This window comes from Capricornis sumatraensis, chromosome 7 (assembly GCF_032405125.1).
Source record: "Capricornis sumatraensis isolate serow.1 chromosome 7, serow.2, whole genome shotgun sequence".
NCBI classification, from domain to species: domain Eukaryota; kingdom Metazoa; phylum Chordata; class Mammalia; order Artiodactyla; family Bovidae; genus Capricornis; species Capricornis sumatraensis.
In genome coordinates, this window is record NC_091075.1 from 33,175,588 (window position 1) to 33,198,511 (window position 22,924).

At 38.5% G+C, this 22,924-nt stretch overlaps 1 pseudogene; it reads right to left on the bottom strand.

Annotated features, from left to right (window-relative positions):
* LOC138081789 (small ribosomal subunit protein uS9m-like) overlaps positions 1–22,924 on the bottom strand; it is a 173,645-nt pseudogene that overhangs the window by 105,924 nt on the left and 44,797 nt on the right.

Genomic DNA, 22,924 nt, shown 5'->3' on the forward strand with positions numbered 1-22,924 from the left:
TTAAAACAGTATTTTTGTTTGTTTTTTATAGTTTGTGAAGCTTCATTGTTAATAGTTTATTCTGTCCTTCGGTAACTACCAACCCAGAGGAAGGCATCTAAGTTCCTCTTTAGGCCCTTGTCAGTGATTCTCAACCTTGTAATGATAATGTAATACATAGCTTGTTTGTTGTTTAGTTGCTAAGTCGTATCTGACTCTTTTACAACTTTATGGGCTGTAGCCCACCAGGCCCCCCGTCCATGGAATTTCCCAGGAAAGAATACTGGAATGGGTTGCTATTTCCTTCCCCAGAGGATCTTCCCGACCCAGGGATTGAACTTGCATCTCCTGCATTGCAGGCAGATTCTTTACCACTACCCAGAGCACTTAACAGTTATTTCTAAGAAACATACAGATGCTGGAGCCCCAACTTACACTTATTAAACTAGGATTTCTGGGGATGAGGCCCTGGCATCAGTACTGGAACAAAATTCTCCAAGTTATTTTAGTGATTGCAAAGTGGTTGCAAACCTTGGCTTAAATCATAATGTCGCTATGATGTTCACACCATATTTGACTGGGGTCATAATATATAATGGGGCTTCCCTGGTGGCTCAGAGGTTAAAGCATCTGCCTGCAATGCAGGAGACCTGGGTTCAATCCCTGGGTAAGCAATATCCCCTATCGAAGGAAATAGCAACCCACTCCGGTATTCTTGCCTGGAGAAGCCCAGGGACAGAGGAGCCTGGTAGGCTACAGTCCATAGGGTCGCAAAGAGTCAGACATGACTGAGCGACTTCAATTCACTTCACTTCACTTCATAATATATAATAGGAATTGTGTAAAGTGGCTTTTGAAAAAGAATATAAACAAGAGGAAATTGACAAAATGTAGAAAAGACAAATATTATTTAAAAACATTAGCTATGACTATGACAAAATAGGATTCCCATGGCTCCCCAAATCCTATAACTGTGATAAACTGCAAAGGGAAAAAGTGAACCACTCTTTTCTTATAAACTCAGATGGAGCAACATTGGGTAGTTGCTAATTGGATTCAATGAAGGGTGAAAAATCTGGATTTTCTTTTTTAGAGAGATCAATGATAGAATCCACATTTCTGAAAATAAGAAACTAAAAATAATAAAAATATTACATGCTCAATTCAAGAAAGCAGCTACAGGAGTATATTTATTGGTCTAAATTGAAATATTAACCCGTTGGAAACTCTTGACATCTATTTAGTCAGAAATGGAAAAGAGCTATCAGATAACAGAGCCTATCCTCCTGGGAACCTCCTGGATTGTGTCTAGTGCCCAGAGAGAGGATAACACACTCCTCTCAGCCCAAAGGCCATCCTCCTAAGTACTCATTTGGCAGACATCCTGGAAAATGGTAGTGGTGTAAGGGCTAGGTTACTCTTCTCAGAGATCTCTATTGGACATGATAAAGAAAAGAAAAAAAAAAAAACTCAAAGCACAAACTGTATACAATCCAATGTACATTTTAAAGGATGTACTAGTGAGTATTTATATAGTGGGTCAGATTTTCATTCTGTGAGAGTGAAAAGAAAAGGACTCTGAGTTGAGAAGCTAGCTTATCGTTTTTAGTGATGGGGTTTAGACAAGTGATCCATAGCCACGGCTTTTGAAGATCGTGATTTTATAAGTGATGGAAGTTTCAGGTGTCAGTAGCCCATGTTGCACTGGTTTAAGGTGATTGTTGGTAGTCATTTCAAAGTTCTTTAACACTGTTATTTGTAGCAAATAAATTTGACATAAACCTTTCCCGAAATCAGAGATCTCTTTTCTTAAATGCAGCAAGCATCTGTTGTCAATGCATTGACAATAAAAGGCAAGATGTAAAGAGAACTCAGCCTTTTCTGGGACTCATCTGACTGATTTATATCTTTAGAGTAAGGTTTGCCAAGTAAATATAATGATTAATTTCACAGGTAATTGCAAAATAATAGGTTACTATTTTCTCAAAGAATTCCAAATTGTCTCAACAATAAAAGCCTCAGTAGATCACAGACCTTAATTTATTTTGGATTATTTTTTCTCTTTTTTTTTGCATAGAAACCTTATCATGAATACCAATTAGAAAAAAAGGCATATTTTTCACAGGCTTATTATTTGCCAAACTGGTATTGTCAGGATATTTCAACAATCTTCAGGTAGTATACAAAATAAATTACATGCTTTCCAAGACTAGTTGTTTTTGAAACAAGGATTATACATTTTTGTTTTAGAAAGATGCTGAAGCTCAGTTACAATATTACTGAAGATTGCATTTAAAAATCTCCCTATGAGATGGTTTATGTGCTCAAAAGTTTTGATAACTTTTAAATATTCTCTTTCCTTCACTTTTGTTCAGCACATACCTTGAATTTGATGGGAGATGAGAGGGTCAGCTCAGCAGGGCTTGACTGCTGGTTGTTCTTGGAGGAATCTCTCCGTCTCTCTATCTATGATTCAGCACGAAAGGTCATTTGGTGGAGACTCTGCTGTTTTGGAGGGGAGAAGCATCTGCCTTGAAGAGTGGGTTCTCTGCCAGCCTGCTATAACACAGAATTCAGAAATGGGGTGGCTGTAACATACAATCTGGCTGAGGATGTCTGGAACTTCACATACAATTAGCATTGGGCCAAATTTCCTTGTCACAGCTCTGGGTTTTAGTCTGGGTGAAGGCTGTCACTGTGTAGCCACAGTGTGGACAATTTAGAACCCTCTGAAGGAAAATATAACAACTTTGTATGTGATAAGTCACTTCAGTGGTGTCTGACTCTTTGTGACCTCATGGACCATAGCCCATCAGGCTCCTCTGTCCATGGGATTCTCGAGGCAAAAATACTGGAGTGGATTGCCATGCCTTCCTCCAAGGGATCTTCCCAACCCAGGGATCAAACCCACATCTCTTAATGTCTCCTACATTGGCAGGTGAATTCTTTACTACGAGGGCCACCTGGGACATAAATTCCTACTAGAAAGGTGATTACTTTTATAAGGTATGTTATTCTATAGTTCCTAAATTTATTACAAAATTAGTCTACTTTAGTGTTTATGGCTTTTTCATTTAAAAGTGATTATTTCTAAATGTATTTTGATTAATTTATTTTAATTTATCCCTCATTTCAGAAAGCATTCCAAGAGCCTTAAAGAAGTGCAGCAATAAAAGAAATAAAATGTAAACATGAGTGGAAAAGGAAAAGAAAATATAGTGCACATAAGATAATAATCTACATATAAATTCAAAGTAACACTTTAGTCAAATCTGAATAAAATTAGAAAATCATATTACATTTTGGTTTTGAAGCAAAAATTAGAACTAGTTTAATTACAATATCCTACCTTTTAAATTAGATGATGTCATTTTGTAATTTAGTAATAGTATATAAAATTAGAGTGATCTTAGTTTGTCTAGTTTTCCAGGACATAAGAAAGTCACAGCACAGAGAAGGTATCACACTGACTTAAATTTACTGGAATTTTCTAAATGAGTATGTTAACTATAGTCATGGTAAAAAGTATTTGAGAACATGGGACCATCTTGCAATATAAGTACTTTCAATATTCCTGTACATTTTTCACATTGAAATGAAAATACATAGTTATAGTTATATATTTCATTTTAATTGTTGTACACCTTTAACATATTTTAAGTAACAAAATTCTGTTGGCAGCAAAGGAGAAAATGTTATGGCAAGTGTCTTTGGATGCACTTTACAAATCTGAATGTTGCTCACAGTTAAACATATATATATGTTTATATAAACACCAAAAATTAACACCAAACAGCATAAATACTGTACCTGTGTATGTACACATTGCTTTCAAGTTTTACATTTTATTTTATAGAAAATAAACTGTTCTATTCCCCACTAATGCCAAGAAATAAGAATTAAAACAGTCCCCCAATGGAAACTTTTAACAGAAGGAGAGGCAAGGAAATGAGGATTTAATTCCTTTCTTTTTTTTTTGCCAGATAATCTGCTTTTCTCTCAGTTTTTAATTTGTGTCATCACACATTTTCTTCTTTTAAATAAAACATAACTTAAGGTTGGTCTAGTCACAACGAATGAGAGAAATACATATCTATAAAATTCTGTGAGTTAGTTATTTTGTTGTTGCTGAGTACAAGAAGTAACAAAAAATTCTTACACAATAAACTCTGTGCCTGTATATGGGGTCTGTGAACTACAAAGCATTTAAGTATTGCAGTGGATGACCATCTTAAGAAATTAAAAAGAGCATATAGGTTAAAGAAATGCTAATAAAAAGCCACAATCATGGTATATGTATTTCTATAAGAATAGTCCTTTGGGGAGAAATGTTGTTTAAGTTCTCAAAGGAAGCCAGGAAAAAAATGTGTGCACAATTGTGGGGGAAAGCAAGCATGGACTGACTCTATAAAATAAGCATTTAAGTGAGAATATAAAGCATAATTCTAGGCAGATCTAGCTACCGTAGGGACCTCTAAGATCAGCTTTGGGCCTGACGCCCCATGGCATGCTGGGCTAGAAAAAAGGGCTTGCTTTATTTTTGTTTTCTAAAAATTATTTGTTTATGTATGTATTTTTGGCTGTGCCGGGTCTGTGTTGCTGCAGGAGCTTGTCACTAGTTGCGGCAAGCAAGGGCCGCTGGCTGGTTGTGGTGCACGAGCTTCTCACTGCAGTGGCTTCTCTTGTTGCAGAGCCAGGGCTCTAGGGCCTGCGGGCTTTAATAGTTGCAGCATGTCGCTGCAGCTTCAGTAGCTGTGGCTCCAGAGCACAGGCTCAGTAGTTGAGGCACATGGGCTTAGTTTCTCCACAGGCCTATGGGGTCTTCCTGAACCAGGGATCGAACCTGTGTGCCCTGCAATGGCAAGCAGATTCTTTACCACTAAGCCACCAGGGAAGCGAAAGGTCTTGTTTTAAATGATCACCTTCAGTTTCAGTTATCCAATTTCTATAGTTTATACATCAAAATAAACAAGTTCCTTGTAGGGACATGGGAATCACTATGAGATAAATAACCTTGAAGTTAGCAACTGAACAGCTTTGAATTCTGTTTCCCATAAAATTCTCATTAGGAGGTCTGTGGTTTTGTTTTTTAAACCAGCCATCAATAGGCACAGACATTAAAATATCAAAGTCAATTCTTTCTGAAATGTTGAATAAAGAACAGGAATAGTTAGAGTGAAAAAGTGCAAGATTCTCAGGAAGATTTGACTTATGATTGAGAGGAAAATGAATTCATTTTTGTGAGCAAATATCTTTCAAATGTCTAATGAGGGTTGTATTCAGGAGGCAAAATGAGAAAATGTTGATTTCACCAGTATAAAAAAAGAATAATGATACCACTAGCTACTCATTTCATGAAGAAGACTAAACCTAACTTGTAAGTATTTGAAAAGATGGGTTCTGAACATTACATTGTACTATACAAATATTGTTTGGCAGAGGAAGAACCTGATTTCACTAGACTTATTAATTTTAAGCAGAGATGACAACACCAAGATCAACTCAGTATAAGCACATGAAAAATGCCTATAATTAATTTTATATTATAGAATATTATCTTGACAATCTAAATGTTAGGACAAACAAAACATTTACTTTCTTTGTAATGCATTGGAGTGCTTTCCAATTCTACTTTTTAAGCAAAAACAAGAGCAAGAAATTATAGATCTATTAAGAGATAATAAAAACGTGAAAACAACCAGTATACTGACAAATGTTCAGACAGTTTTCCAGTGTGACATGTGCTTTCATCTTTATCAGGTGAGCAGAAATAAGCCATCAGGCCATTCTCTGAAACAGTAAATAAAGACAAAAGTGGTGGTAGGGAAGGAAGAACTTAGAAGGAGAAATTCTTTTAAAAATTGTATTGCCTGCCTTTTCAAAACAGTGTGTTCATCCCATGGGAGATAGTACTGAGGAACACAAAGTAATAGCATTAGTAGTTAATGTAGAGGCCTCTATTGGCTTCAGTTCAGTTCAGTACAGTCACTCAGTAGTGTCTGACTGTTTGTGACCCCATGAATCGCAGCATGCCAGGCCTCCCTGTCCATCACCAACTCCCGGAGTTCACTCAAACTCATGTCGATCGAGTCAGTGATGCCATCCAGCCATCTCATCCTCGGTCGTCCCCTTCTCCTCCTCCTCCAATCCCTCCCAGCATCAGAGTCTTTTCCAATGAGTCAACTCTTCGTATGAGGTGGCCAAAGTACTGGAGCTTCAGCTTCAGCATCAACCTTCCAAAGAAACCCCAGGGCTGAGCTCCTTCAGGATGGACCGGTAATGTCCCTGCATCACAGTAAATACTATGACTCTAGAACAAGCTTGTCTTTAACTTAAGCGTCATTCTTTCATAACAGCAACATGATAGCAAAGCAAGTTCTGAGGAATAAGATCTAAGAGACAGAAGGAAAGAAAATTAAAATGATTCAAGAACTTACCTGAAAGAAATCTGTAACCAAAAAATATTTTTTGAAAATTATTATCCAGGAACCCATATTGTGCCTTCATAGTGTCTACAAACTAAACAATATGTTGAAATATTTTTCATTTAATAATATTCTTATCAATTATAAGGAGTAACACTTGTGGAGGTCTAATTCCAAGAAAGATACTGTTTTAAGTACTTTACTTGCTCAGTTACTTCTCATAATAGCAGTAGGAAGTAGGTACTATTGTTATTGTCATGTTACTGGATGAGGAACTCGGCACAGGTAGTTTGAGTACTTTACTGAAGGTCATAAAGCCAGTTGTTAGAGGGTAGGCATGTTTTGAACTTAAGAGCCCATGCTTCTGCTCTGTCACAATTAAATGCATAGTTTATTTAAGCTATAGAAAAACCATTGAGTCATGATTTATCATTTAACTACATCTTCAAAGGTGTCAGTTTCAGCAGACTTCCCACTGAAAGCTGAAGGAAAGAATTTGTGATGTTCAATAATATTATTTTCGTGTTAATATACTTGGGAACTCATTAAGAAAAAAAGAACAGCCAGTTTCAATGTTTTGGGCCTCTGCAATTTCAATTGAAAGATATAACATGGTCTATTCAACTCTCATAAGCCCATAGGAAGACAAGTAAACACAACCAGAAAAACAACTACTAGATATAAATATTCTTATGGTGTCCCTACCGTGCAGGGGGCTGGCAAGAACCTTCTGGGAGGGTGGAAGTGGTGTTGGTAATAGCTCTCAAGAAAAAACTACCTTTGAAAGGAATATAGGACAGGAATTTGTGTCTGGCACAGTCCTTAACAGCATGGGATGGTTTAAGGAAATGGTTGAGGCAGTGAACACATCTAAGCAAGTGTACTGGAACAGGGCACATTAACACTCACGAGCAGACAGGCTTCCATTGAGAGTCTGAATTAAAATGAAGTATCAGGTATAAATTTAATTATCAGGATGTGAGAGGAGTCCAGGGGCAAAGGCACATAGTAGTAATTCAGTTAAAGTGAGGTTGCCTGTGAAGTAGAGGGAAAATGAATATTTCACTTGAGTCTAACGTTTAATTTGTCTTTCAACTACTACACAAAGACAATCATTTCAGACAATAGAACATTCTGTTTCAGTCTCGGATTAGATCTTGCCATTGGATTTTTTTTCCCCCTAGGGTTAACAAGAATCAGTCATAGCAGTAATTTCCTCTGAAAAAGAAATCCTATCAGGCCCATATCTGGGTCTATGGAGCTGACGGATTGCTTCTTTTTTTATAGAGCCAAATCATTTTTGTAGGAATCAGCTTTCAAGTGTATAAATTTCATTTTGGAAATTATTTCTTGCAATATTTGCTTTCAGTAATTCTTTTCTTAACATTAATTAGCTGAATAAATCCACCAAGGGACACAAAGTGTTTCTGCAAAATAATACGATGATTTGTATTGAAAATGTGATTGAATACTGGGAAGAAATAAAAGAAACAAAGGATCACAAAGGGAATAACTCTGTTATAGCAATTCAAAATATGGGATAAAATATACTTTCTTCTGTTTGATCTAATATATCTAATTTTTCAGCCCATTTTTCCTTTTCTATCCCTCTATCCTGTCTCAATTTAGACAGTGTCTCCTCTGTTTACTTGCTACAAAGATTTCAGTTGTAATTCACAGTTCAGAATAAATGCTGACAGCTTACAGAAAAAAACTCAATTACTGAGATAAGTTTCAACAGTAACAAAAAATAAGCCTGTATGTTTTTGAATAAGATTATGGATGCAGTCAAGCCTCTTTCTTATTGACCAACAGATTTTTATTATTGTGGCATTTATGTTTTAATCATTTGTATTTTTATCATGCATCTGTAAGTACAAAAGTTCAACCAGACAGATACAGGGGTCATGTTAAGATAAATGTAAATATCTTTAAGTAGGCTATGAAAAATGGTCTTTGCCTTGTTGAAGAGACATTTAGTAATATTATATATAAAGAATTAAATTATGACAGAAAGCAAAGAAGAACTAAAGAGCCTCTTGATGAAGGTGAAAGAAGAGAGTGAAAGAGTTGGCTTAAAACTCAACATTCAAAAAACTAAGATCATGGCATCTGGTCCCATCACTTTATGGCGAATAGATGGGGAAACAGTGGAAACAGTGACATACTTTATTTTCTTGGGCTCCAAAATTACTGCAGATGGTGACTGCAGCCATGAAATTAAAAGATGCTTGCTCCTTGGAAGAACAACTATGACCAACCTAGATAGCATATTAAAAAGCAGAGAGATCACTTTGCCAACAAAGATCCATATAGGCAAAGCTATGGTTTTTCCAGTAGTCATGTATGGATGTGAGAGTTGGACCATAAAGAAGCCTGAGCATCAAAAAAGTGATGCTTTTGAACTGTGGTGTTGGAGAAGACTGTTGAGAGTCCCTTGAACAGCAAGGAGATCAAACTAGTCAATCCTAGAGGAAATCAGTCCTTCTGAATATTCATTGGAAGGACTGATGCTGAAGCTGAAATCTCCAATACTTGGGCCACCTTATGCAAAGAGCTGACTCATTCAAAAAGATGCTGATGCTGGGAAGGATTGAAGGCAGGAAGAGAAGGGGATGACAGAGGATGAGATGGTTGAATGGCATCACTGACTCGATGGACATGAGTTTGAGCAAGCTCCAGGAGATGGTGAAGGACAGGGAAGCCTGGCATGCTGCAGTCCATAGGGCTGCAAAAAGTTGGACACGAGTGAGTGACCGAACAACATCTACAAAGAATGAAATTTAGGTCCCAATTAGCAACCAGGGTGCTCTTTTAATTGTTTAGTTTGTTGTGGCAGTGAATTTATAATAGTGAAAATTCATTGGCTATCACATTCACTGATAAGATGCATTGATAATGCATACAACAAGATGTAGAGAAAACACTGGAGTTGGATTTCCATGATCTAGGTTTGGATTCTGGTTTGTTACTCACTACTGGTAAACCCGTTTGTCTGTCTTGACTCCATTTTTCTTATATGTTTAGTAGGGATAGTAATTTATACCTCATAGGGGTTTGGGGGTGTATTAAATATTGTAGTGCACATTGAAGTATCATTATGAATTTTGCCAGGGGGGAATTGAATCTATACCTTGGCACCCATATACCCCAAAGAACACTTCCCAAATTGAATAAGAACACACTGGGATTGTGAGCGAACTCTGGTCTTGAAAGTGAATTATCAAAATGGGAATGCAAAGCTTAAAAATACAACTTTTGGAGATTTACCTCTAAGCTTAGCTGCAATGAGGTATGTAATACTAGTGCAGACTGAAAAATTGCCAAGAACTAATAATATCCATGTTTAAAATAAATTGTTGCCTTTGCTTATGAGAAGGAAGATAGAGAAAGAAAGAAGAGGCCAACTTTGTTCTTTTTTTTTAGCTTTTTGACTGGTGCACTGGGATGACCCAGAGGGATGGTACGGGGAGGCAGGTGGGAGGGGGATTCAGGATGGAGAACACGTGTACACCCATGGCGAATTCATGTTGATGTATGGCAAAACCAATACAATATTGTAAAGTAATTGGCTTCCAATTAAAATAAATAAATTTAAATTTTAAAAATTCCAACTTTGTTCTTTATGTCTGTAAACAAAAACTGAGGAATATCTCTTCTGAACTGAATGCTTATTACTTTCTACTTATAGGAAATTATGTTTAAAATCCTTTATAGAGGAAAAGCTCAATTCTAACTTTTGCATAGAAAATATGTCAAAAATTCTGTAAAACTGTCACTTCATCTTCTTTTAGCACTGATTACATTGTTTTATAATTGTTTCCCCATGCCTGACACTTCTATCAGGCTATGAATTGTATTCTCCAGAGATACGATTAAAGAATGAGAGAAAAAGTAAGAAAGAAATAAAAGGAGAGAAAGAAGAAGATGCCTCTGTCTCACTAATGTATTAAATACTTTTTAGTACCTTTTAGGTGTCAGATTTTGGATGTGTAAAGTACCACCAACAACAAAATGATCCTGATTTCAGAGAATCTATGTTGGCAGGACATACTGGCAAAAATAATAAGCAGCTAGTTCAAGTGATGGCAGATGAATCCTGGGACATTTGGGGAGTGGACCTTAAGGAAGATATCCTTGGGAGGTAAAATTTCAGATAACTATTAAGTGAGCTAAAATGGTGAAGTTGGGAAATTATAGTCCAGATAAGGCAAAAAGCAGTCTAAAGGCAAGGAACAAGATTATAAGGTCAATTTAGGTCAAGCTCTGTAGTCTGAATTTTATTTTTAAAATTTCAAAGAAATTACTAAAGGAATCTGAGTTGAAGAGTAACATAATTGAAACTGAATTATAGAATAATTAATCTACCATCAGAGTGAAGAATAGATTGATGGAGATGGGAATTTGATGAGAGGAAGGGCAAAGAGGTTAGTGAGGGATATGCAATGATTAGAATAAGAAGAGATGGAATAGAGAGAGAGTAAAATCAAAATAGTATACAAATTTGAGACTGATTAAGGTGGTAGAAAGTATGGGGCCTGATGACTAATGAGCTGTTGAGTATAATCAGAGTCTAGAATGACTACTAAGATTTTTGCTTAAACTTAATGTGTCATGCTGTGAGTAGCCAAGAAGAAACAGAAAGATTTTAGGGAAAATATAGTGAGTTGATGTCAGGTCCATGAATCAGGGCAAACTGGAAGTGGTCAAACAAGAGATGGCAAGAGTGAATGTCGACATTCTAGGAATCAGCGAACTAAAATGGACTGGAATGGGTGAATTTAACTCAGATAACCATTATGTCTACTACTGCGGGCAGGAATCCCTCAGAAGAAATGGAGTAGCCATCACGGTCACCAAAAGAGTCTAAAATGCAGTACTTGGATGCAATCTCAAAAACAACAGAATGATCTCTGTTCATTTCCAAGGCAAACCATTCAATATCATGGTAATCCAAGACTATGCCCCAACCAGTAATGCTGAAGAAGCTGAAGTTGAATGGTTCTATGAAGACCTATAAGGCCTTTTAGAACTAACACCCAAAAAAGATGTCCTTTTCATCATAGGGGACTGAAATGCAAAAGTAGGAAGTCAAGAAACACCTGGAGTAACAGGCAAATTTGGCCTTGGAATGCAGAATGAAGCAGGGCAAAGACTAATAGAGTTTTGCCAAGAAAATGCACTGGTCATAGCAAACACCCTCTTCCAACAACACAAGAGAAGACTCTACACAGGGACAGCACCAGATGGTCAACACCAAAATCAGATTGATTATATTCTTCTCCAAAGATGGAGAAGCTCTATACAGTCAAGAAAAACAAGACCAGGAGCTGACTGTGGCTCAGATCATGAACTCCTTATTACCAAATTCAGACTTAAATTGAAGAAAGTAGGGAAAACCACTAGACCATTCAGATATGACCTAAATCAAATCCCTTATGATTATACAGTGGAAGTGAGAAATAGATTTAAGGGCCTAGATCTGATAGATAGAGTGCCTGATGAACAATGGAATGAGGTTCGTGACATTGTACAGGAGACAGGGATGAAGACCATCCCCATGGAAAAGAAATGCAAAAAAGCAAAATGGCTGTCTGGGGAGGGCTTACAAATAGCTGTGAAAATAAGAGAGGTGAAAAGCAAAGGAGAAAAGGAAAGATATAAGCATCTGAAGGCAGAGTTCCAAAGAATAGCAAGAAGAGATAAGAAAGCCTTCTTCAGCGATCAATGCAAAGAAATAGAGGAAAACAACAGAATGGGAAAGACTAGAGATCTCTTCAAGAAAATTAGAGCTACCAAGGGAACATTTCATGCAAAGATGGGCTCGATAAAGGACAGAAATGGTATGGACCTAACAGAAGCAGAAGATATTAAGAAAAGGTGGCAGGAATACACAGAAAAACTGTACAAAAAAGATCTACATCACCCGGATAATCACAATGGTGTGATCACTCATCTAGAGCCAGACATCCTGGAATGTAAAGCCAAGTGGGCCTTAGAAAGCATCACTAAGAACAAAGCTAGTGGAGGTGATGGAATTCCAGTTGAGCTATTTCAAATCCTGAAAGATGATGCTATGAAAGTGCTGCACTCAATATGCCAGCAAATCTCAGCAGTGGCCACAGGACTGGAAAAGGTCAGTTTTCATTCCAATCCCAAAGAAAAGCAATGCCAAAGAATGCTCAAACTACCACACAATTGCACTCATCTCACATGCTAGTAAAGTAATGCTCAAAATTTTCCAAGCCAGGCTTCAGCAATATGTGAACTGTGAACTTCCTGATGTTCAAGCTGATTTTAGAAAAGGCAGAGGAACCAGAGATCAAATTGCCAACATCTGCTGGATCATGGAAAAAGCAAGAGAGTTCCAGAAAAACATCTGTTTCTGCTTTCTTGACTATGCCAAAGCCTTTGACTGTGTGGATCACAATAAACTGTGGAAAATTCTGAAAGAGATGGGAATACCAGACCACCTGACCTGCCTCGAGAAATCTGTATGCAGGTCAGCAAGCAACAGTTAGAACTGGACATGCAATGATAGACTGGTTCCAAATAGGAAAAGGAGTACATCAAGGCTGTATATTGTCACCCTGCTTATTTAACTTCTATGCAGAGTACATCATGAGAAACGCTGGACTGGAAGAAACACAAGCTGGAATCAAGATTGCCGGGAGAAATATCAATAACCTCAGATATGCAGATGACACCACCCTTATGGCAGAAAGTGAAGAGGAACTAAAAAGCCTCTTGATGAAAGTGAAAGAGGAGAGTGAAAAAGTTGGCTTAAAGCTCAACATTCAGAGAACAAAGATTATGGCGTCTGGTCCCATCACTTTATGGGAAATAGATGGGGAAACAGTGGAAACAGTGTCAGACTTTATTTTTTTCGGCTCCAAAATCAGTCCAGATGGTGACTGCAGCCATGAAATTAAAAGACGCTTACTCCTTGGAAGAAAAGTTATGACCAACCTAGATAGCATATTCAAAAGCAGAGATATTACTTGGCCGACTAAGGTCCGTCTAGTCAAGGCTATGGTTTTTGCAATAGTAATGTATGGATGTGAGAGTTGGACTGTGAAGAAGGCTGAGCACCAAAGAATCGATGTGTTTGAACTGTGGTGTTTGAGAAGACTCTTGAGAGTCCCTTGGACTGCAAGGAAATCCAACCAGTCCATTCTGAAGGAGATCAACCCTGGGATTTCTTTGGAAGGAATGATGCTAAAGCTGAAACTCCAGTACTTTGGCCACCTCATGCAAAGAGTTGACTCATTGGAAAAGACTCTGATCTAGGAGGGATTGAGGGCAGGAGGAGAAGGGGACGACCGAGGATGAGATGGCTGGATGGCATCACCGACTCGATGGACATGAGTTTGAGTGAACTCCGGGAGTTGGTGATGGACAGGGAGGCCTGGTGTGCTGCGATTCATGGGGTCACAAACAGTCAGACACTACTGAGCGACTGAACTGAACTGAACTGAATACATTCATAAAGTTGTGAACCATCACAAGTGATATTAGTTGTAATAATTTTAATGAACTTTATTCAATAACTCTAGTAAGTTTAATTTTAAAGCAAGATCTAAAGGTCAAATTTTTATTGTACACAGTCATTATTAGTCTAATTTTGTGTTTAATATCATTATTCTCTGGAGTATAGTATTTGAAATGTAAGGGTAGCTTGTAGTTATTTCTTAGCAATTGTCTTTGGACTTTCCTGGTTTTTTTCTATTTTCAGTGTTTGGAGTATTATAATGTTATACTAATTCTTTACTGTACTTCTTACTATTCAATGCAGAGAATATTAAAATGGTCATTCTGTGAGTGGAGCATATAGCAAATATTGAGGCAAAAACATAAGACTAAAATATTTTTGAAGTCAACCTGACATTGACTAAAATGCTACGGCAAAATGATAGCATTAACTTTGGTTTCAGTACTGTGTTGGCAGCAGTACTCTCACTCTGGGGGTTTATTTTTTTGTGAGGAGTAAGAGTGGGATGGGCTGAGGTTGGAATTATACTCCTGCATAGATCATAAAAGGCCATATCGGCAAAACAAAAATGTGTTTACAATTGATTCTAAGTGGAAAGGGAAGCCATTGGTGAATATTAAGGGACTTAATGTTATATTATTTACATTGTAGAAAGTTCACTTGGATCGCTGTATGAAGAAAAGATTTTGAAAGCTCTAAAAGAGAAGCAAGTGGTTAGAAGCCACTGCAGTCTACAGCAAATGATGGCCAAACTTGATGCTTGTTTAGGAAGTATGTGTGTAGGTGAGGTAGGAGGTGTATGGGATAAAGAAGAGTCAAGGATGTCTCCTAGGAATTTTGCTTGAACAAATGGTTGGAAGGTGACACTCTTTATTAGCTGGAGAAGCAAAGGAGAGAAACAAGTTTAGAGACTCAGAGGGAGAGTTCAGAGCTGGAGACTTCAAAATGGAGAGTCAGGAGCACACAGATAATAGAGTCATGGGACTGGATGAGATCTCAGCAGATCACAGTTTTACACCACGAACATTATTTTGACCTTGACAAGCACGGTCTCAGTGGTTAGAGGGGAGATAGACTTGACTGGGGTAGGTTGAGGATATAACGTGAGATAATGAAAAGAAGTCAGTAGGCATCTCAATATGTTTTGCTCTGAAAGAGTGAGAAAAATGAGGTAATAAAGGTAATTTGAGATCAAAAGAGTATTTTTTTCCTAATGGATAATTTGTATGTTTATGTTTCTTGGAATAATCCAGTAAACAGAGAGTGTCTAATGATACATGAAGAGTCATAGGATAATTGCAGACTTGAATTTCTTGAACATGGGAAGAGGAGATGAAATCCAGAAAGTAAGGGGAAGGGCTGACATCTTTAGGCACTGGGAAATTTCTTTTTTGCATTGTAATTAGAGGACGGCAGAGAATGTGAATGTAGATGCAGATAAGTTAATAAAGTTGGTGGTGGGAAGTTGAAGGAGTTCCCATCTGATTGCAACCCTTTTCTCAGAGAATAATGAGGTGAGTTCATGAGCTCTGGAGGGGAGTGGCTTTTGAAGGTTTAAAGAGAAAGAAGATCTGAAACTTGTTTCAGATAATGGGAAATGCAGAAGGCTTCCTGGGCACTCGTGAGTGCTCTTCTACAATTATTACTCATGAATTTAGAGAAAGATCGATCTATGGTGCTTGATTTTCTCAAGGAACATTCAGCCTGTACAGCAAAGAGGCAGAGAAAGTGGGCAGTTGAGTTTAATCATAGCTGAGGTATAAGTAAATGGGAAAGAGGGACAAAAGAGTTACAGGCAAATTGACTGTAATACTTATCCATGGAATCTAGACTGGGAGAAGTAAGAAATGGGGATGTGAGATGATGGGACTGGAAAACACTTCACTTCCCTCCACTCAATTGAATAATTGCTGGCACTGAAAATGAGGAAAGGGGGAGAGCAGGGAAGAGATACATGTGAAAAAGGTGAGAGCTTGACATTGAGACATTTTTGCTGTGGTATATTTATTAGTGATATCAAGGTCCAGAGTTATGGCACTGAACATGGATGAATGAGGTTGGCAAAGATGGGAGAAGAGATCTAAGAACAGAGAAGGCATGGGATTAAGAAAGCCAATGATTTCCATAAAACACCCCCTGCAGAAGTAACACCTTGGGCAACTCTGTCCGAAACTGAAACAGTCACTGTGGCCACACAACAGAGTCATCTCTTCCTCATTGTTTTCATGGTTGAACCAGTGCTCAGGCTTTAGCCATGTAAGTGAAAGTCGCTCAGTCGTGTCCGACTCTTTGCAACCCCATGCACTGTAGCCCGCCAGGTTCCTCTGTCCATGGAATTGTCCAGGCAAGACTAGTAGAGTGGGTAGCCATTCCCTTCTCCAGAGGATCTTCCCAACCCAGGGATCGAACCCAGGTCTCCCACATTGCAGGTGGATTCTTTACCGTTTGAGTCACCAGGGAAGCCCAGGAATACTGGAGTGATAGCTGTTCCCTTCGCCAGAGGATCTTCCCAACCCAGGAATTGAGCCCAGGTTTCCTGCATGCAGGCAGATTCTTTACCAGCTGAGCCACCAGGAAGCCCTTAGCCATGTAAGGGAGCGGTGCTATTTGAAGCATGATACACACAGTAGATTCAGGGCATGCTGGTTCCTCACTCCCTCTCCTCCAAGACAGCATTCCCAGGGGAAAGTGTACTAGTTGTAGCCCTCAAGACCTAACCACAAAAGAGAGAATTTAAAAATGTACCCTGAAAGTCATAAGATGTGCTGTATAAAAATATATTCGGTGCCAATATTTAGCTGTTCTTGGGAGTAATTATTTAAGTATTTAGCTTAATAGATCCTCGTTTTGAATAAGTGCCAGACTCTGTTGCAGCAAGGTGTATTTATTACAGCAGGTCTTGAATTAGTATTAGAGAAATGTTCTGTCAGAGTTCTAGTATGTGAAGGTCAGTAAAGTTATCTGACATTTTTGAAAGCTCTTGAGATTCCTTTTTCTGTTCCCCAATAAAATGTAGAGAAATCAAGCAATATAGAAGTCAGGGGAATTAGAGTGTTGTGGATTCAATTGCTGTTGTTGGAAATATGTAAATTAGGGTTAGAATGTTCCCTTGTTTACCAGTAAGCGTTAATACATTCTTTTATAGCATTTTTCCCTGTAGGAAGCATCTCAGGCACAGATAAAACAGCACCATGTATTCATTCACTTAATAAATGCTTGTCACAGGCCTACTGTGGGCCAGGAATGAACAAAGTTAAACCCCTGCTCCTGGGGCCACGTGCTCTGGTGAGAGGAGGCAGACCATACATGTACAAATAAATATGTAACCTATTAGAGCTGAGAATTGCTGTGGAGAAAAGGAAGGAGGGTAAAGAGAAAAGGGTATGAGGTAGTGTGCTTTTTTCTCTAGAGTGTTCTGGGCAGGATGCTCAGAGGATAAGGTGACATCTGAGAAGAGACACAAAGGAGCTGAGAGAGGATACAGGCCTGGATGGGACCTGAGCGGTTAGTTTGCTCATGTCCATTCTACTAGCCCCTGGCTGGGCTTCTGGCCACTCTCAGCAGAAAATATCCTGCTGCCCCACCTAAAACTTCCCACCTCAGGCTTCTGCTGCTCTGCCCTGGCTCTCGCAGATCCCTCAGTTCAAACAGGAGTACTGTAGGGAGCCATTTCTGACTATGCATGCGTGCGTATGTGCTAAGTTGCTTCAGTTGTGTCCAACTCTTGGTGACCCCATGGACCATAGCCCTTCAGGCTCCTCTGTCCATGGCATTCTCCAGGCAAAAATACTGGAGTGGGTTGCCATACCCTCCTCCAGGGGATTTTCCCCACCCAGGGATCAAGCCCGAGTCTCCTGCATTGGCAGGCGGGTTCTTTACCACTAGCCCCACCTGGGAAGCCCACTCCTGACTATACCAGGAGTAAATTTGAATTCTACCCATTTTGCCCTTCTTTTGTACCTACAGAGTTCTATTATAATACCTACAGAATGTTATAATTTTTTGTGTTTAAGTCCCTTTCTCCCAATGCTAGACAGTAAGATCCTTGACAGCAGGGTTATGCTCTGTGCATCTCTGTATTCTCAGTATTCATCATGGGGCCATATTGTAGGTGCTACAATTTTGTGTTGAAACAAATGATATTTAGAGCAATAAAAAATGAGCTATCAGGTCCTGAGAAGACTTTTCGTAAGGATTCTAAGGCAAAACCTTAATTGCTTGTTGCTTAGTGGAAGAAACGAGTCTGAAAAGGGTAGATATGGTATGATTCCAGCTATATGACATTTTGGAAAACACAAAATTATAGAGACAGTAAAAAGATCTGTGATTGCCAGGGGCTCACGGGGATGAAGGGGAGGAAGGGCTGGAAGGGCTGAGTATGTGAAGCACAGGGAATTTTAGGATACTGAAACTGTTCTATATGTTAATGCAATATAATGATGAATACATGTTAAAACCCATCAAACTGTACAACACCAAGAGTGAACATTAAACTATGGACTGTAATTAATAATAAAGTATCAATATTGCTTCATCAATTTTAACAAATCAACTACAGTAAAGCAAGATGTTAATAATAAAGGAAATTGTGTGTAGGGGTAGGAGGTAGGGAGTTGCTATATGAAATGTTAGATATTATCTGCTCAATTATTCTCTAAACCTAAAACTGTACATTAAAATGCCTATAAATTATTTGAAAATAAAATTTAATAGTGAAAGCAAGGAGTGATGTAGGATAATTGACTGACACTTTTTCAGGACTGATTTTTTTAAAAAGGGACTTCTGAACATAGGTCAATAATAAAAGTGTGAAATATCTGGTGTAATTAATTCATAAGCACCTACCATCTTTCTGACTCCTTTCCTGTGCTTTGTACAATGGAAGCAGCTGATATAGTATCAGTGTCATGCATAGAGAACATCCTATTCAGGCGGACATATGTTTGAATCCCATCTATCTGTGAGGTCTTGCTGAGCCTCAGTGTCCCTGTCTGTATGAAGATCACAGAGGGGTGTGCTGAGGACTGAATGAGACACACTATCTAAAGTGCTAGCACAGGGCTTGGCATATAGAGCGTGGCTAAAATTCGCTCATTTTCTTTATTTTCCCTTTCAAGAGACTATAAAAATGAAATAAAAGTTGGACTAAGTCATGGGAGAAATTAGGAGGAAGACCAGAGAATGATCACATGTTGGTATAGCTCTGAATTCGAGTTTTAACTTTAAATCTGAGGACTAGCTCTGGTTTCCATCAAGGTCTATTAGGTTCATTTGACTGAAAAGGCAGTGGCAACCCACTCCAGCCTTCTTGCCTGGAGAATCCCAGGGACAGGGGGAGCCTGGTGGGCTTCTGTCTATGGGGTCGCACAGAGTCGGACATGACTGAAGCGACTTAGCAGCAGCAGCAGGTTCCATTTGAACAGACACCCTTGGAAGAATTGTCCAAGAACAAACAACAAAGAAACTGAGAAACATGGAAAAGTATGTTCCCAGATTAAAGGTTTTATTTTTTTCTTTTACATACATGGTGTGTGCCCTGTGTGTGTTAAATATATCATATTGCCTAGTCTTTGATGCATATGTAATAACCAAATAAAATAAGCTTCATTTTTTCTTACAAAAAAGAATGCTTTTTCATCAAAAACTATGTATAAACTCACTTCAATAAATATTTTGGAGAAGGAAATGGCAAACCACTCCAGTATTCTTGCCTGGCGAATCCCATGGACAGAGGAGCCTGGTGGGCTATAGTCCATAGGGTCGCAAAGAGTCAGACACGACTGAGCGTTTACATATACATATACTGCTTCTCTGACACATTATCTTTAAAACAAAAAAAAACTTCTATATGATGACAGGTGAAGTGACTTTTCTCAAACTGGGTGTTTCTCAGTTAATAGATGATGTCATATGTCAGAAGTGAGGAGGTGAGAAGGTAAAACTGTTGAGTTAATGAATATGGGAAAAGCTTGGAAGTGCCTTGATAGGGAATGGGGCACTGATAACAGTATATCATACTTTGTAATCATTTGGCTGTGTGTCTCAATTTCCATGTATTGGTTACCTTGCATCTGTCTCTCCCATCAAGATATAATGTAATACTGAGTGCGTATGTGTGCTAAGTCGCTCCGTCAGACTCCTTGCAGCCCTATGAACTGTAGTCCACCAGGCTCCTCTGCCCATGGATTTTCCAGGCAAGGATACTGGAGTGGGTTGCCATTTCCTACTCAAGGGGATCTTCCTGACCCAGGGATTGAACACTCTTCTCTTGTGTCTCCTGCTCTGGCAGGCAGATTTTTTACCACTAGTGCCAGCTGGGAAGCCCAATATTGAATAGTAGCTGCTCAACAAATATTTATTGACGTGAGCTTATATATAGATCTTAATGAAAAAGCAGTCTTTTTGGTAAGAAAAAAAGGAAGCTTATTTTATTCGGTTATTATATATACAATCAAAGACTAGGCAGTATGATATATTTAATACACACAAGGCTACACACCATGTATGTAAAAGTAAAAATAAAACCTTAATCTGGGAACACACTTTCCCATGTTTCTCTTTCTCACTTTCTTTGCTTGGACCTTTCTGCCAAGCATCTGTAAGTTTAAAAGCAGTTCAAAGCAGGGTACAAAGAAAAGAAATCCATTAAAAATATCCCAGCTTGACTGTCATCATTTTGTACCAGGTTCAGATGTGGTTTGGATGCCAACACACCAAGGTAAGCTTTGTGTGAGGCAGTAAATGTTAGACTGAAATGGGAGACCGAAATAGGTCATTCTCCTTTTGTTGAGCTTCTCCTTCTTGTCAGAACCACTGGGCTGCATGTTGTCGTTCTTGTTTGTCACTGATAGCCTATCACAAAGCCCCTTCTGTTAGAATACTGTACCTGAAACTCCCACTAGCCAGCAGAGCATAAACACCAGGCAAAACCTTATGGAGCCACCTTCCCCAGTCCTCTCCCGCACAATAGCTACTGCTGTCACAGCGGGACAATTGAGTGGGTCTTACGGTGGTATATTTTTCCCCATCATATGCATGACAGAAGGTCTAATGGGCCTTGTTCACTTCTTGAGTCACTTTTAAGGCCCTATAAAACGGCCTGTTATCAGTCCCATCAGTGTTTCCAAGATGTCTACCTGGATGTCAGAGAGCCCAGGTAGTAGCTATATTTTAGTCCTCCAGTCAGCAAGAAGATAGCAATTAGCTGAAAAATTAGAAGGGAAAGCTATTTGAATTCCAGAAGGGAAAGCTAAATGCCGGTGGCATTTTGTGATGAACAAAATTCACAGCCCTTAAAAATAGAAGGATTAAATGGACTACATTCATTTATATAAGATTTAACTATGTGCCTTAACAAAGAGTATGGATTACTGCCCTTAATAATGAAAATGTTTAAAACTTGATATGATTTTATACCCAGTTTTCAGATATGTTATTCTCTAAGTACAGTGCTAATTATATACTTTATGTATTCTGTTATTATCCTGGAATGGGGTATAAGAAAATGGAGAATCATAAAATAACAACACCACAGAGACACTTAAAAAAAATAACCCCTCAGAATTTTAGATATGTTTCTGTTATTTTCTAAGACTTAAATGTTGACATATATGAAAATGACTTTTTGACAAGCAGAGGAAAACTATATCTAATACTACAGATAATACAATCCATCTAGTAGGGGTTTCTATAAAAATCTGAGCTATTTTGGGTTCCCTGTAGTATTTTGGCTTCTAAAAATATTTCCTGAAATTCCTAAAACCGTTTTACCCCCGTGAGATGATAAATGATATTTATTGTTGTTTACTAAGTATAAATGCTTAGGACTTTCCTGTCTAGGTTTTTATTGAACGTAATTCTCAGGTCACAAATTCACTTGTACAAACTAATTTCTAGGGCTGTGAGCAATTAATCTTGGTCAGTCTGTGGTTCCCTGTCATCTTGTGGGGAATGTGTTTAAGATGGGGTCACAGAGTCCAAAGTGTTGAGGTGGGGTATATCTGACCAAGAAATCATTTGTGGAGTTGATGGTATCTTCTCATTTCCTATACAGGTTGCTGACCATCTCAAACAGGACTTTGTCAGTGTGGATAACACCCCCCACCGCTTTCCGCTGTGCTTTGCCGTGTACACATCTTTCTGGTTCTTTTAAAATGTGTGAGCATGTGGAAATCTATGAATGTGTCTGTGGCCCATGTTAAATGCTCTGTGCAGCATTTCCTCACTGGCTCCACAGGACAGGGCACAGGGCACTTCTCTGCACTCCCAAAAGCCTCTGCTCTCATATCCTTCTCTTGATGGTTCATTCTCCCACAATGGAAGCTATTTTTTAAGCCTTGGGAGAAAGACCTCCCTAATTTCCATCATGATTTTACCTTGGAGGCATGTTGCCTTGTCTCAAGGGGTTGTATGGTTTAGTTGCTAAGTTGTATCTGACCCATTATTATTTATTTATTATTATAATATAATAATAATAGACAAACAAAACAAAGATAGATACAAAGAGCATATTAATGATTACCAGAGGGGTGGGGGGGGGAAACGGAAAAATGAGTAAAGGGGGCCTACTGTATGGTGTCACATGGAAACTAAATTTTTGTTTGTTCATTTATTATTATTACTGGAAACAGTGACAGACTTTATTTTCCTGGGGTCCAAAATCGCTGCAGATGTGACTGCAGCCATGAAATTAAAAGATGCTTGCTTCTTGGAAGAAGAGCTATGACCAAACTAGACAGCATATTAAAAAGCAGACATTACTTTGCTGACAAAGGTCTGTCTGGTCAAAGCTTTGGTTTCTCCAATAGTCATGTATGGATGTGAGAGTTGGATTATAAAGAAAGCTGAATGCTGAAGAATTGATGCTTTTGAACTGTGGTGTTGGAGAAGACTCTTGAGAGCCCCTTGGACTGCAAGGAGATCAAGCTAGTCAACCTAGAGGAAATCAGTCCTGAATATTCATTGGAAGGACTAATGCTGAAGTTGAAACTCCAGCACTTTGGCCACCTGATGCGAAGAACTGACTCAT